Here is a 13790-nt window from a genome sequence, read left to right on the forward strand (position 1 = left end):
CCCTCTTATTTTATCTATCATCTATCTATCTATCTCTTATTTTATTTATTTATTTACACCTCCTCCTATCCTCCTCCCTCTGCCTAGAAACAGCCATTTTACTATACTTAATTTAATGTGTATCTTGTTTGTGTGAGTTGTTGCAACACAGGTTGTGTTGTTATGCTGTGCGTGGTTCTTCATCCACTTTTCCAAGGGTAGCAAGGCCTGTGTCACCATTATGCAAGACTGCTGATGCTATAGGTTGCTGCAAAATGCTTGAAAAGTTATACTAGACAAGTTAACTCACACACTGTTCTTTCTTTCTGTACCCAGCAAGACAATCTGAGAACATGAAAATCATGCAGTCTTAGTTCCATTTCCAACTAACAAGTTTGGGTTAGTTTAGATCTTGAAAGTTCAGCAAAATGAAAGGATAAACTAGAGCCCAGTGGAACTCCAAGCTCGGTTAGAAGTATGGCTCTCTTTCTCTACATTTGCTCTTCTAACCCCAGATTACCTCAAATAACAACAAACCATGTAGATATGATGAATTTGCCATAAAATGACCTTAGGACAAGTCCCCTAGCCTCCTCCTTCCAACCAGAGTAGCATCTTAAGCCTCAGCATAGGACCAGCTCCAGGTACATTGGAGCTTTAGTAAAGCACCTAACTCACATATTGAAGTCAATTCCATGATGTTCTAAAGCCAAAAGTATAATTAAATCTGTATAAACCAATATAATCATCCCAACCTCAGACCCATTTGAGGCCAAAACCCCTTTCACTATCCCCAAGGGTTCAAAAATTCTACCTGCATCCCTGTCACACTGACCCGCCCCTTCTCCCTGTATTTCACACTATTCTTCTTTTCTTGGTTGAACCATGTTCTCCAAAAACAATATGTTGAAGTCCTAACCCCTAATACCTCAGAATGTGACCTTATTCATAAATAGGGTAATTGTAAATGTAATCAGTTAAGATAAGGTCATACTGGAGCAGGGTAGGCCCTTAATCCAACATGACTCGTGTCCTTATAAGAAGGCCACGTGAAGACACAGAGACATACGTGAAGGTAGAGGCAGAGATTGGAGTGACATACCTACAGGCCAAGGAACATAAAGGAATGCCAGCCATCACCAGAAGCTAGGAGAAAGGCGTGGAACAGATTCTTCCTCATAGTCCTCAGAAGGAACCAACCCTTCTAACACCTTGATTTTGTACTTCCAGCCTCTAGAGCTGGAAGAGTATAAACTTCTATTGTTTTAAGCCACTTAGCCTGTGACACTTTGTTAAGGCAGTCCTAGAAAACCAAGACAAGGCTGAACAACCCTTTCTGAGCTTGGCATCCATGGGGAGACATTTTAGCAAGGCTTTGACCAGCATCCCCAGGTCATCACCCTGCCTTCACTGTACAGCCAATCCTGCCAATCCCAACTCTGGACAGATTGCAACATCTAATTTCTCTGCTCCCATCCACAGGTTATTAAGGTGATAGTGAAATATGATGAATTGGTTATGTTACAAAGTCATTGTCTCCAACTGCAACTTACCCAAGCACTCTTTAATCACGTTGAACTAAGCATCATGGAGATTCTCAACTGGGCAAGGGAGGGTGGGTGGTTAGAAGAACTCGTGCTTTGAAAAAATTTTTGCCTCATTGCTTTACTTCATTTAAATTTCTTGGGGCACCTGGCTGGTTCAGTCAGGAGAGCATGCAACTCTTGATCTCAGGGTTCTTAGGTTCAAGCCTCATGCTGGGCATGGAGCTTACTAAAAAAAAAAAGAAAGAAAGAAAGAAAAGAAATGAAATGATTTTTAAAGGTATTTTAAACTTCTAAAAACCAGAGGTTTTTACAGAAGGTAGGGAATTTTTATGTTTTGCAAAGTAGTGTAACGGTTTATAACATTTCCCTTTGTGCAGTATCACTTGTCTGAGATTAGTAAGCAGGAAAACTTGGATTCGAATCCAGGTCAGCCTGACTCCATTCTATTCCACAAGCTGCTCCAATAAAATTATTCCTTGAAAGATCACCAGTTGCCATCTGGTTGCCAAATCTAAAGGTCTTTTCTCTCATTGTTTGTTCTCAGCTCCTCTGTAGCATTCAAAACTGGTGACTTCCTCCTCTCTCTTGAAATGACCTCTTCTGCACCTGCTGCTCTTCTAGACTTTCCCCTCAATAACTGTCTTTCCTCTGGCTCTACTTTCTCTTCCCTTTCCTCAACATGGTGTATTCCAAGCACATATTCTCTGTCATCTTTTGCCCTGCTCTCTGCACCCCCTTGGTAATCTCATCCAATCTCCTGTTTGCCATCTACTAGCATAACCTTGCAGGGCATCTGAAAATCCAGACCTGAACTTTTCTCTCAAGGTCTATTTCTCTAGCTGCTTCCTGGACATCATTGCCTGATAGTCTCACTTCTTTAAACTCAATATGACAACAAATGAACTCACTGCATTTCTCCCTCCAGACCTGCTAGGTCCTTACTCTTACTTTCCTAAGCCAGAGACCCCTGTCTTTGTCTTGTCTTCCACATGCAATGCATGTCAAATTTATTAAGTTCTGACCACTCCAATATCTCATTTCTTATATCTCATCTCTCTCTCAGTTCCCAACCACCTGTGCCTTCATTACTAACACTATATGGATTAATACATTAGCAGTCAGCAAACGTCAAATATTGCTACACACCCATCTCTCCTCCTTCCAATATGCGTCATCCATGGTTGCCAACTCAGCAGTGAATGCACAGTTGTGAGTATGCCACTTTTCTGCTCAAAAACCCTCAGTGGCTTCCTGAGGTCCAAAGTATAAAGTTCAGATTCTATTATTGCCTGATATATACCCTGAACATAATTTCAACCTACCATTAGAGCTAATTTTTTCACCATTCATTTTCCTTTCACATGCCCTCATGCCAGCTGAACTATTATTTCTGTTACAAACACTCCACTTTCTTACCTCCTTTTCTCACCACCTTTGTTTATAGTCTATCTTCGGGGAGTACCCTCCTTTTTTGCATCTCTTCAATTTGCCAATACTACTTTTTCTTCAAAGCTCAGTTACAGTGCTACTTTCATAAAGCCATTTTTTATTTTATTTTTAATATTTATTTATTTATTTATTTATTTATTTATTTATTTATGATAGTCACAGAGAGAGAGAGAGAGAGAGAGAGAGAGAGAGAGAGGGGCAGAGACACAGGCAGAGGGAGAAGCAGGCTCCATGCACCGGGAGCCCGATGTGGGATTCGATCCCGGGTCTCCAGGATCGCTCCCCGGGCCAAAGGCAGGCGCCAAACCGCTGCGCCACCCAGGGATCCCCTCATAAAGCCATTAATGAATGCTTTGCTCGGCTTTTCCGCCCTAAAAACGTTATTGTTCCAGTCTCTGAGATTAAAAAAAAATTTTTTTAATGGATTTATTTGACAGAGAGAGAGAGAGAGAGAGAGAGAGAACAAGCAGGGGGAAGGGCAAAGGGAGAGGGAGAAGCAAGCTCCCCGGTGAGCAGAGAGCCCAACTTGGGGCTCTATCCCAGGACCCGTGGACCATGACTTGAGACGAAGGCAGACACTTAACCAACAGAGCCACCCAGGCGCCCCAGCCTCTGAACTTTTATAGCTCTTTGCCTAGACCCCTGGATACCTAACATTTCCTTTTGTATTTAAAGGTATTTGTATTAACAACAGACATCCTTAGTTAAAATCTTAAAGTACTATTTCATTTAATTCTCCTAATCACTCTAAGAGGTAACAACTATTATTCTCATTTTGCAGGTTAAGAAAACTGAGGCATGGAGGGATTAAATAATTTATTCAAGAATGTGTAAGTCCTGAAGCCAAGGTTCAAATGAATAGAGCCCCAGAGCCCACATTTCTCACCACTGCTACACAAGACACTATTGTGGTTTGCTAGACAAGGAGCTCCTGGAGGCAAAAATCCTTATATGCTCCATCTTTGCATCTCCCAAAGTAGCTAATGCCATTCATTGCACTTTAAAGAAGCTCAGTGAAAAGAGGCACAGCTTTGGTCAAATGTTCCCTTTCTCTCATCAGTAGGTGGGTAAATTAGTGACTATTATGTGGTGTTTGATGCACATACTGCAGTTCCATTCCCCCCACTGAACTCCCTCCCTGTTTCTTTTTGCCCCTTTTTTGTGTTCAGCCCATGGAGAAGGCAATGTTCTTGGGAAGGGTAGCAGGGACCTGTTTCCACTCTGAGAAGGCCTTAGACAAGTTCTGCTGGGGACAAGAGACTTCCTGAGTGGTTCTCAGGCAGCGGCCCTCTCTAGCTGGCATATGCTCTACAGTTCACAACCTCAGGCAATTCCAGAGAATGAACCTTTTGAAATGAAATAAACAGAGAGGAATGGGACCTTTTATTATCTCCAGATGGGACTGTGCTGCCTTAGAAGCTCCAGAAATAATTCTGCAATGCCTGGATCACACTTCTGTTATCTCCCAAAAGGAAAGAAAGTTCCTTTCACTGAGAAGTGGTAAATTATGTTAATTAAAAAGCCAACGTGGATTAAATTCTGCAGATTGAATCTCCCTTCCCCCCATCCAGATTTTTCTGGTTTGCTTTTTATTTAACTTTGCATTGCTTTCCCCACTTTTAAATAAGATATTGGGCTGAGTTGGAACACACACACACAATTGTAAAACTGTTTCTGACTTATTACCCAAGACTTAGATGTTATTTTAAAATGAGGATGAAACGTGGCAATGAAATGTCCTATTGGAAAAGGAAATATGAAAAGCATATCTGTAGTATTTTATTTTTTACTGTTCGTGGTGGCCAGCTGGGCAGCCTACACATAGAAGGTGCCCGGTAAATATTTACTGAGTGAATTACATACTTAATAATTTGGGTCTGTAACAATATAACATAGAACTTTAAAATTGATGGTGCCACCTATTGGTAAAGATACAAAATTTAAAATGATACCTTACATAATAAGTTAATATTTCTCAATGATTTGTTACTTATTCCCACAGAGATCCTAAGAGATATTGAAGAGCTAGAAGGAATAGCTTGCCTGATCCATGCAGACACAAGGCACCAATGTTTTCAATTGGTTTGCTCTGTACTGGGCACCTATTAAAAGCTCAATATTTTGGAAGATGCCAGAGAAGTAAAGACATGGGCCTTGACTTCAAGGAGAATCCTATCTAGTTGGAAAGAAAAGACCTCCTTCGTGAGAACAATCAACAAATACATCAAAACAACAAATACCCTGACATCAAAACGTAAATATTCACTCCATATATATGGTTACATCTTCTATATTATGTAGCAACCATACTTTTTGGACAGTCCAGAAACAAGTTTGTTTTGCTTACCACTTAACCCAGGCCTAGCACACCACTCTCCCTGGCTTTAATAGGCAGTGATAAACACTACTGAATAATTGAATAATTCAAATCTCATGACTAAATATGTGTAGCTTATATAATATTTTAAATCCAGACTGGCAAACAGATAAAAAAAATCCTGGGAACACAGGAAGTCCTATGGAGGAGGGGGGGTTTGAGCTGTGTTCTGGAAAATTTATAACCCAATACAGATGAAGCCATCAGTGCAGGCAGCACTCCTGTAGTCATAGTTTTGTGTCTGAACTGAGATTTCTGTAGTTTGCTATGCAGACCCATACCTTTTCCTCAGCCAGTGACTAGGTTTTTGCTCAATATTGGTGAAGTCCAAAAGCAAAGGAGAAGAGGGCAGCTGGTGGTGGGTAGTTGCAACACTGTAAACACACGTGTTACTCCTGAAATTTTAAGAGAGGAGTAGTTCCTGGGGTATGCACAACCTAAATATGTGCTCCAAAGTATTCCTATAATATTTGACAACATGTATCACGAGTCTTAAAATGATCGTATCTTTTGACCTCGTACTTTTTCTTCTAAGAAAGTATGCTAAGGAAATAAGCAGAAATGTGAACAAATGCTTTCTGGAACAAAGGAAAAATCAGTACTCAATATGGAAACAGTTAAGTAAGTTGTTTGTTTTGTTTTGTTTTAGTTAGGTAAGATAATTCTCATATGATCTGAAAGAATATGGCACAAAGTTGGGGCATCTGGATGGCTCAGTCAGTTTAAGTGTCTGACTCTTGATTTTAGCTCAGGACATGCTATCAGGGTTGTGGGATCGAGCCCTGTGTCCACATTCCGTAGGGAATTTGGTTGAGACTCTCTCCCTCCCTCACCCTCTTGTGCCCCCTCCCCATTCTCTCCCAAATAAATAAATAAATATTTAAAAAAATATGGCACATAATTTGTATATGTTATTCCTGACTAGAAGGAATATAGGAATTATAGCTTGTTTTGCTTTTACTCTACTGTAAAAAATCTTTGAAATTTAGCTTATCCATTCTTTTTTTTTTTTTCTGCTTTCATTGTCCTTGGCTAGGTTATTTTAAAACTTCTTAGAGAAAGAGGTTAAGGGATCCCTGGGTGGCAGAGCGGTTTAGCGCCTGCCTTTGGCCCAGGGCGCAATCCTGGAGACCCGGGATTGAATCCCATGTCGGGCTCCCGGTGCATGGAGCCTGCTTCTCCCTCTGCCTCTCTCTCTCTCTCTCTCTCTGTGTGTGTGACTATCATAAATAAATAAAAATTAAAAAAAAAAAAAAGAGAAAGAGGTTAACATGTGGAAAATTGATAGTAATGCAAATATTTCCTGTTGTAGCTATGTAAATGATTCCATTAGTGCAATGCAAATTAATTTTGTCTCATAGAAAATATATTTTTCCAGGGATCCCTGGGTGGCGCAGCGGTTTGGCGCCTGCCTTTGGCCCAGGGCGCGATCCTGGAGATCCAGGATCGAATCCCATGTCAGGCTCCCAGTGCATGGAGCCTTCTTCTCCCTCTGCCTGTGTCTCTGCCTCTCTCTCTCTCTCTCTGTGTGACTATCATAAATAAATAAAAATTAAAAAAAAAAAAAAGAAAATATATTTTTCCATAAATCAAATCCATTTGAACTGGTTATAACATCTTACTGGTTTCCTCATTAACTAATGAGTTAAATAAAATCTTTGATATGTGCTCATTTTATATTTATAATTTTTTTAAATATATTTTTTAAGACTTTTAAAAAATTTATTTGAAAGAGAGAGAGAGAGAACAAGAGAAAGCATGAGCAGGGTGAGGAGCAGAGGGAAAAGCAGGTTGTCCACTGAGCAAGGAGCCTGATGTAAGGCTCAATCTAGGGACCTAGGGATTATGACCTGAGCTGAAATCAAGAGCTGGAAACTCAACTGACTGAGCCATCCAGATGCCCCTGACTTTAACTTTATATAAATACAATCATATGGTGTGTACTCATTTGTGCCTGGCTTCCTCTACTCACTATTGTGTTTGTGAGATTTATCCCTGTTGTATAAAGTTTTAGTTCCTTTATTCTTATTGCTGTGTGGTATTCCATGATGTGAATAGATTACACTTTATTTATTCTACCGCTGACGAGCATTTGGATTGTTTCTGGTTTGGGCTATTATGAATAATGTGCCTGTGCACATTTTTGTACATGATTTTTGGTGAAAATATGAATATATTTCTATCACATGTGTTGATTTAAACTCTGAAAAAAACCTCAAAACTAAATAGTCATTTTCCCTTTTTCCTCTATAAACCATTCAATCAATATGCAATTCCTTTGATAAACAAATTATTTTAAAATGTAAATGTATTCCAGAAGAATGAATCCCCACTCATGCCTTATTATGACTTTGTATAATCTGATGAAATCAACAGCTAGTTGAGAAGTTTCCCCTGGTGCTGCAGGGTGTGAGGAAATCTGGGTGAGGAAAAAGGAGTAGGAGATTTGGATGTGATAGAAAGGCAGGGAGTGTTGGAACTTGAGGGATGGGGCCAGGGAGAAGGAGGCAGGAGAGGGAAGATACACTGACTTTTCCACTCACTCAAGGTCTTGGCTGTTTCCCTTTGAAAAGAATCACTCTGAAAATCATTAATGTGATTTATCTGTTTTAAAGAGTTTATAGTTGGCAAAGTGCTTTCATATCCATGACCTTATTTGATCTTGCTCTCACGGGAAGGTTGGTATTTTCACAACTGTTCTTGTTTTAGGTGCTTAAAGCTTAAAATTGGATATCACAGTTGGACGGGGAAGATTCCAACTCTTCCCACAGAGGCCAGGTTCCTTAAGCTAAGCACATCTAGTTCATCCTTTCCACGTCAATCTGCTATCTCCCTATTCAGTTCCTATCTCAGAAGTAGAGAAGGAAGGAGGAATTAAAGTATAGGAGGAGCATAAAATATGCCTTTGACATCTCTCTTATTATCAAATATTGCACATTGTAAGGGACATGCCGGAGGTCCATCATATGTGTTTAAGGGGCAAAAAGAGTGATAGAGACTTGCAGAATCTACACTTTGGCCTTCTGCAAGTGGGCATTGAATGGACACAGACAGTGGGGGTAGGGTGAAGTGGGTGAGAGTGAGGTGAAGATCCTGGATGGGCCCAACCCAGCAGGCTTGGTAGGGATGGGACATGGGAATAGTGGTGAGAACAGCATTGGAGCTGCTGAGCAAATCCGAACTGGAGTGAGATTTTAGCATAACTGAAGTTTCGGGGGGAAATGGTGCAATGGATGGGATGTTAAAGACAAGTTGTAGTGAGTCTGGGGGTGCAGGTGGGTATTAGGTAAGTAGTTTGGCAGCAAGTCTGAGATCGTGGAGGTGATGAACAAAGAGGCCCAGATTAAGGTGTGGTCAGGCATCTCAGTGAATCTGAGGAGAGAGAGACCTTTGTCTCAAGAAGGATTTTCAGAACTTTTATCTGTACTTGCAGCTGTCTCAGAGTCTTCGAATATGGTTCAGCTGAGCTTACTGTAAAGCACCCCCAGCAGTCCTAACCGCAGATGACACAGGAGGTGGCTGTGGTGCAGGCCTCCTATGGACAGTCAGGCAGAATGGGATTCGCATGAAAACCCCTGACAGCTATTCCCCTGTGTCTTTTGCTTCAGTGCTCTGAGAAAGGATTAAGGTTGATCCATGCCAAACCTTTCAATGGGCTCACTCTCACTTGGCAAGCAAATTGTTGTTGACAGCTTCTAGGTGTGCATTTTCTTAGAGATGGATTCTATGCAAGAAAAATGAGATTCTTGTTGCCAAGGTATTAATTTAACAAGTAAACAAGTTACAAAATGCTAAAGAACATGAAAATGTTTCTAGGCTTCCCACTGGGCTCATCAGGAACCGCTTGTCTGCTACCTCCCACACTAAAAAGGCCCAATAACATCACTGTAGATAGAGTGTTATATCAGTTTCCTAAAATATATATTTCAAAGCTTACTGTTATCCCTTGGGATCCCAGCATGTATACCCATAAGGAGTCTCTCATCTAATATGCAAAATAAACAAAGAGTATGTTTTCCATTTTAAATCTATAAAAATAAGGGACTGCAGGAGATTCACTAAAGTGTTCTGCATCACATAATAAGGGATTATAACTGGATCCTGGGATGCCTGGGTGGCTCAGTGGTCGAGTGTCTGCCTTCAGCCTAGTGTCTGTCTTGATCCCAGAATCCCAGGATCGAGTCTCACATGCGGCTCCCTGCAGGAAGCCTGCTTCTCCCTCGCCTGTGTCTCTGCCTCTGTGTGTCTCTCATGAATTTATTTAACTAAATCTTTAAACAAACAAACAAAAAAACCTGGATCCTTAACTTGTGATTAGGTATCTATATCCAAGTATCTTTCCTCCCCATAGATAATATACAGTCTTGGAGTCTTACTTTCTACAGACATGAACCATTAACCCCACAACGAGGTCAGGCTATCAGTTTGGACAGATTTCATCAGGGCTTGGCCCCCTGAAAGACCAGGCAGCCCTCAGATGCTTCTTACTCTCTTACTTCTAAAGTATCCAAAGGATTTGGCTATCCCACAGGCCTCTGAGATAAGTGCTCGATTGCCCTTCCAGGATTTCAAAGTTGTTCTTTGGGGACAGCCCAACCCTGATTGCTCAATTTTGCAGGCAGCAGCACAGATTAATCATCGGTATGTGAGTTCCTCTTCTATGCTCTCTGAAGTTTCTTGGATGACTTTTTAATTTATAAGATAAAGTCGTAGCCTCTTTATTGTTTCTGCTACAAATGGCATTTCTATGAATATTTTAAGTCCCCCCCAAATTATCCTACTGATGAATATAAATATGAGTTTCTTTTTTTTAAAAGATTTATTTATTTGAGAGACAGAGACAGAGAGAGAAAGAGAGAGAGAGAGAGAGCTTGTGAGCATGGGGGAAGGGGCAGAGGGAGTCAGAGAAGGAGAGTCCACAAGCAGATTCCCTGCTGAGCGTGGAGGAAAGGGGCTGGATCCCATGACCCTGAGATCGTGACCTGCTTCGAAACCAAGAGTTGGCCGCTCAGCTGACTGAGCCACCCAGTTGCCCCTATGAATTTGAATTTCTTAAAATTTCATGAAGCACTTTACATAAGACAAAAACAATTGTGGGACTAGTTCTTTGTTTCTTTCTTTTCTTTTCTTTTTTTTTTTTTTTTTTTGTGGGACTAGTTCTACACACCATTAGCACAGATTGGGATTGGATGAGTTTTGTAAGGCATAAAATTGGGATGCTTTAGTATCTTTTTTTTGTTTTTTAAAGATCTTACTTATTTATTCATGAGAGACACAGAGAGAGAGGCAGGAACATAGGCAGAGGGAGAAGCAGGCTCCCTGTGGGGAGCCTGATGTGGGACTTGATCCCAGGACCCCGGGATGACCTGAGCTGAAGGCAGACACTCAACCACTGAGCCACCCAGGCATCCCAGGATGCTATAGTATCTTATTACTAAAAAAGTGAATTTGGGGGGCAGCAGGAGAAAAGGAGATAGCTCTTGGAGTTGGGTCATGAAACCTGTTGCCTTTGGAAAAAAGGAGCCACTGGGTGCCCACCAGCCAGGTAAAGGTGGAATGGGAGCTACCAGTACTGTTAGAAAAATTCTTTTTAATACAGCCTTCTTATTAAAAAGAAAGACTTTCAGGGTGCCTGGCATCCAGCCCCGCAGCCGGCTCCTTGATTGGTGGGGAGTCTGCTTCTGCCTCTGTCCCTCCCGTCTGCTGGTGCTCTCTACCTGGCTCTCTCTCTCAAATAAATAAAAACTTAAAAAAAATAAAAATAAAAAGGAGACTTTCTCATTTCAAATAGAAAATATGACAAAAGAGAGAGGGAAAGAAAACAAAAAACATCTTAATATGCCACTGATTACTAATTTCTGCAGTGTCTTTCCATAGTTTTGGGAATTAACTTCTAAATTCAGAGCAGAATGATAATTACCCTTGAAAATAAGTTGGGCAGCTCTGGTGGCTCAGCGGTTTAGCGCCGCCTTTGGCCCAGGGCGTGATCCTGGAGACCCGGGATTGAGTCCCACATCGGGCTCCCTGCATGGAGCCTGCTTCTCCGTCTGCCTGTGTCTCTGTCTCTCTGTTTCTCTCTGTATCTCTCATGAATAAATAAATAAAATCTTAAAAAAAAGAAAGAAAGAAAATACCCTAAGTCACTCAGGTTTGGAACAGAATGATGCTTCCTCAGTTGAGCAGCTAATGAAGTAGTTGTATCTATAAGCCATGTTATTTAAATGTAAACCAACACAAATAAAAGTTTCTGTAAGACTAGAATCCCACTCAGCATGACTAGATACTCAAAGCATGAAAAGCACATGAGATCAGGAATGGATCAGATTCACATTACCTCTTTCATAGTTACTTTGGGTTATGTTCAAGCTAACTGAAAGGAAGGGAAGGCAGAAATCACTGTACTGTTTAAAATGTTCTCCCTAGCTCTCCCCCTCCTCCTTTCCTTCTCTACTCACCCTCTTTCCTTCATTCTTTCTCTTTTGCCACCTACTCTTGTTAAGTTTAGGTGAATCCTAGTGAAGAAAATGCCAAATGTGATACTACAGTATTAACACGTTTGTATTTATCCCTTGATAACTTTTAAAGTTACAAAAATACATACATATTAATGAAAACAATTCAAATAGTATGAAATAAAAAGTAAAAATCTTTTTCCATTCTCTTGTCTCATTCTTTGGCATTCTTTCCACTTTGAGAGAAGGAGTAAGACTGTGTGGGTTTGGAGTGAAGCCAGGGGAAGTTCCTTTTTGCACTTTTATAAACTATGTTCTTTGTGAGTGTGTGTGGGTTTTTTTAATTAAAAAATTTAAAATATATTTTATGTATTTATTTGAGAGAAAGAGAGAATGAGAGAGAGAGAGAGAGAGTTATCGGGGGAGGGGCAGAGGAAGAGGGAGAGAATTTCAAGCAGACTCCCCACTGTGAGGGGAGCCGGATGCAGGGCTTGATCCCATGACTGTGAGATCATGACCTGAGTCAAAATCAAGAATCAGATGCTTAACCTACCAAGCGACTCAAGCGCTCTGTGAATGTGTGTGTTTTAAAATTATTTTAGTGGGATTTGCAGAGCAAGAGGAGATGAAATGCATCTTCTCAGTCTACCATCTTAAACCAGAAGCTTTAAAAGCTTATAAAACCATGCTTATATTCACACATTTATTTATTTATTTACTTACTTACTTAAAGATTTTATTTATTTATTCATGAGAAATACAGAGAGAGAGGTGGAGACTCAGAGATGCTCATAGGGAGCCTGATGAGGGACAGATCCTTGGACCCCAGGATCATCCCCTGAGCAGAAGGCAGATGCTCAACCACGAGCTACGCAGGCATCCCACATTTATTTATTTTACAAAACTGGAACCATTGAGCACATATTGGTTGTCATCAGTGTTTGTCCTTAATAAACTTTAGAAATATTATCACATTAACAAATATTTATCTGTTACATTAAATATAAATAATACACATCCTATGGATGTATTTGATAAACTCTTATTATTGGATATGTAGGTTGCTTTTACTACTTCCATATGATGAATATAGCTTGGGTGTGTTTTGGGTAGTTTCACTATAAACATTTTTGCATTACTGCAAATATTTTCACTGCATAACTAATCAACCATAAGGCAATTTTGTCATAAAAGATAAAATTATGAAAAAATCAGAGAGGGATATTAAAAAGGACATAATGAAACATGAAAAAAGTTAATAAAATTAATTATTAACTTTTTCCTTCTTTAAGAGAGGTATCAGTATTCCAAGTACCAGGATGTATACTTGTAACTGAGCTTTGTACTGGGTTGTGAAAGCCTTCTACATGGTTGTTTGTTCTTTGCCTATTGTCATATGTTCCAAAGTTCCATGGGAAATGTGGAAGAGATGCTAACTCTGGAATGCATTTGTTACTGAGCTTTGTTATCATTATAATTGATATGTTATCATTTTCTAATATAGTCTAGTATGCAATCTGGCTTTATACTCTCTTATTTCACACTTTTAGTAAGTGTTATTACTGTATTTTCTAACAAGTTGATATATGTATCTACCATTTTAAGACCACCATGTCTACTCATTATTGTATAGACCATTATGAGAGATAGCTAACACTTACATAATATAAAAATCAGAACTTTGTCAATGGAGAAATGAAACCAAACTGTCAACCAGTTATTTTATTTTTCATAGCGAAGTTACCTTACAGCCAATTATTTTTTTTTTTTAATTTTTATTTATTTATGATAGGAACACAGTGAGAGAGAGAGGCAGAGACACAGGCAGAGGGAGAAGCAGGCTCCATGCACCGGGAGCCCGACGTGGGATTCGATCCCGGATCTCTAGGATCGCGCCTTGGGCCAAAGGCAGGCGCCAAACCGCTGCGCCACCCAGGGATCCCACAGCCAATTATTATGGGGTGAAAATGTGGCAAAGATGTCTAT

General features: G+C 40.2%; 1 protein-coding gene across 2 annotated transcripts in view; it reads right to left on the minus strand.

Annotated features, from left to right (window-relative positions):
* NFE2L2 (NFE2 like bZIP transcription factor 2) overlaps positions 1-13790 on the minus strand; it is a 144607-nt gene that overhangs the window by 60147 nt on the left and 70670 nt on the right. The window contains exon 2 of one of the 2 annotated variants that reach the window (XM_025993977.2): positions 1533-1752. The exons of the other annotated variant lie outside the window; for it this stretch is intronic. The gene's annotated coding sequence lies outside the window, so the exon portion shown is untranslated. The remainder of the gene's footprint in view (positions 1-1532; positions 1753-13790) is intronic. 2 annotated transcript variants of the gene reach the window in all.

Source organism: Vulpes vulpes, chromosome 3 (genome assembly GCF_048418805.1).
Source record: "Vulpes vulpes isolate BD-2025 chromosome 3, VulVul3, whole genome shotgun sequence".
Classification (NCBI taxonomy): domain Eukaryota; kingdom Metazoa; phylum Chordata; class Mammalia; order Carnivora; family Canidae; genus Vulpes; species Vulpes vulpes.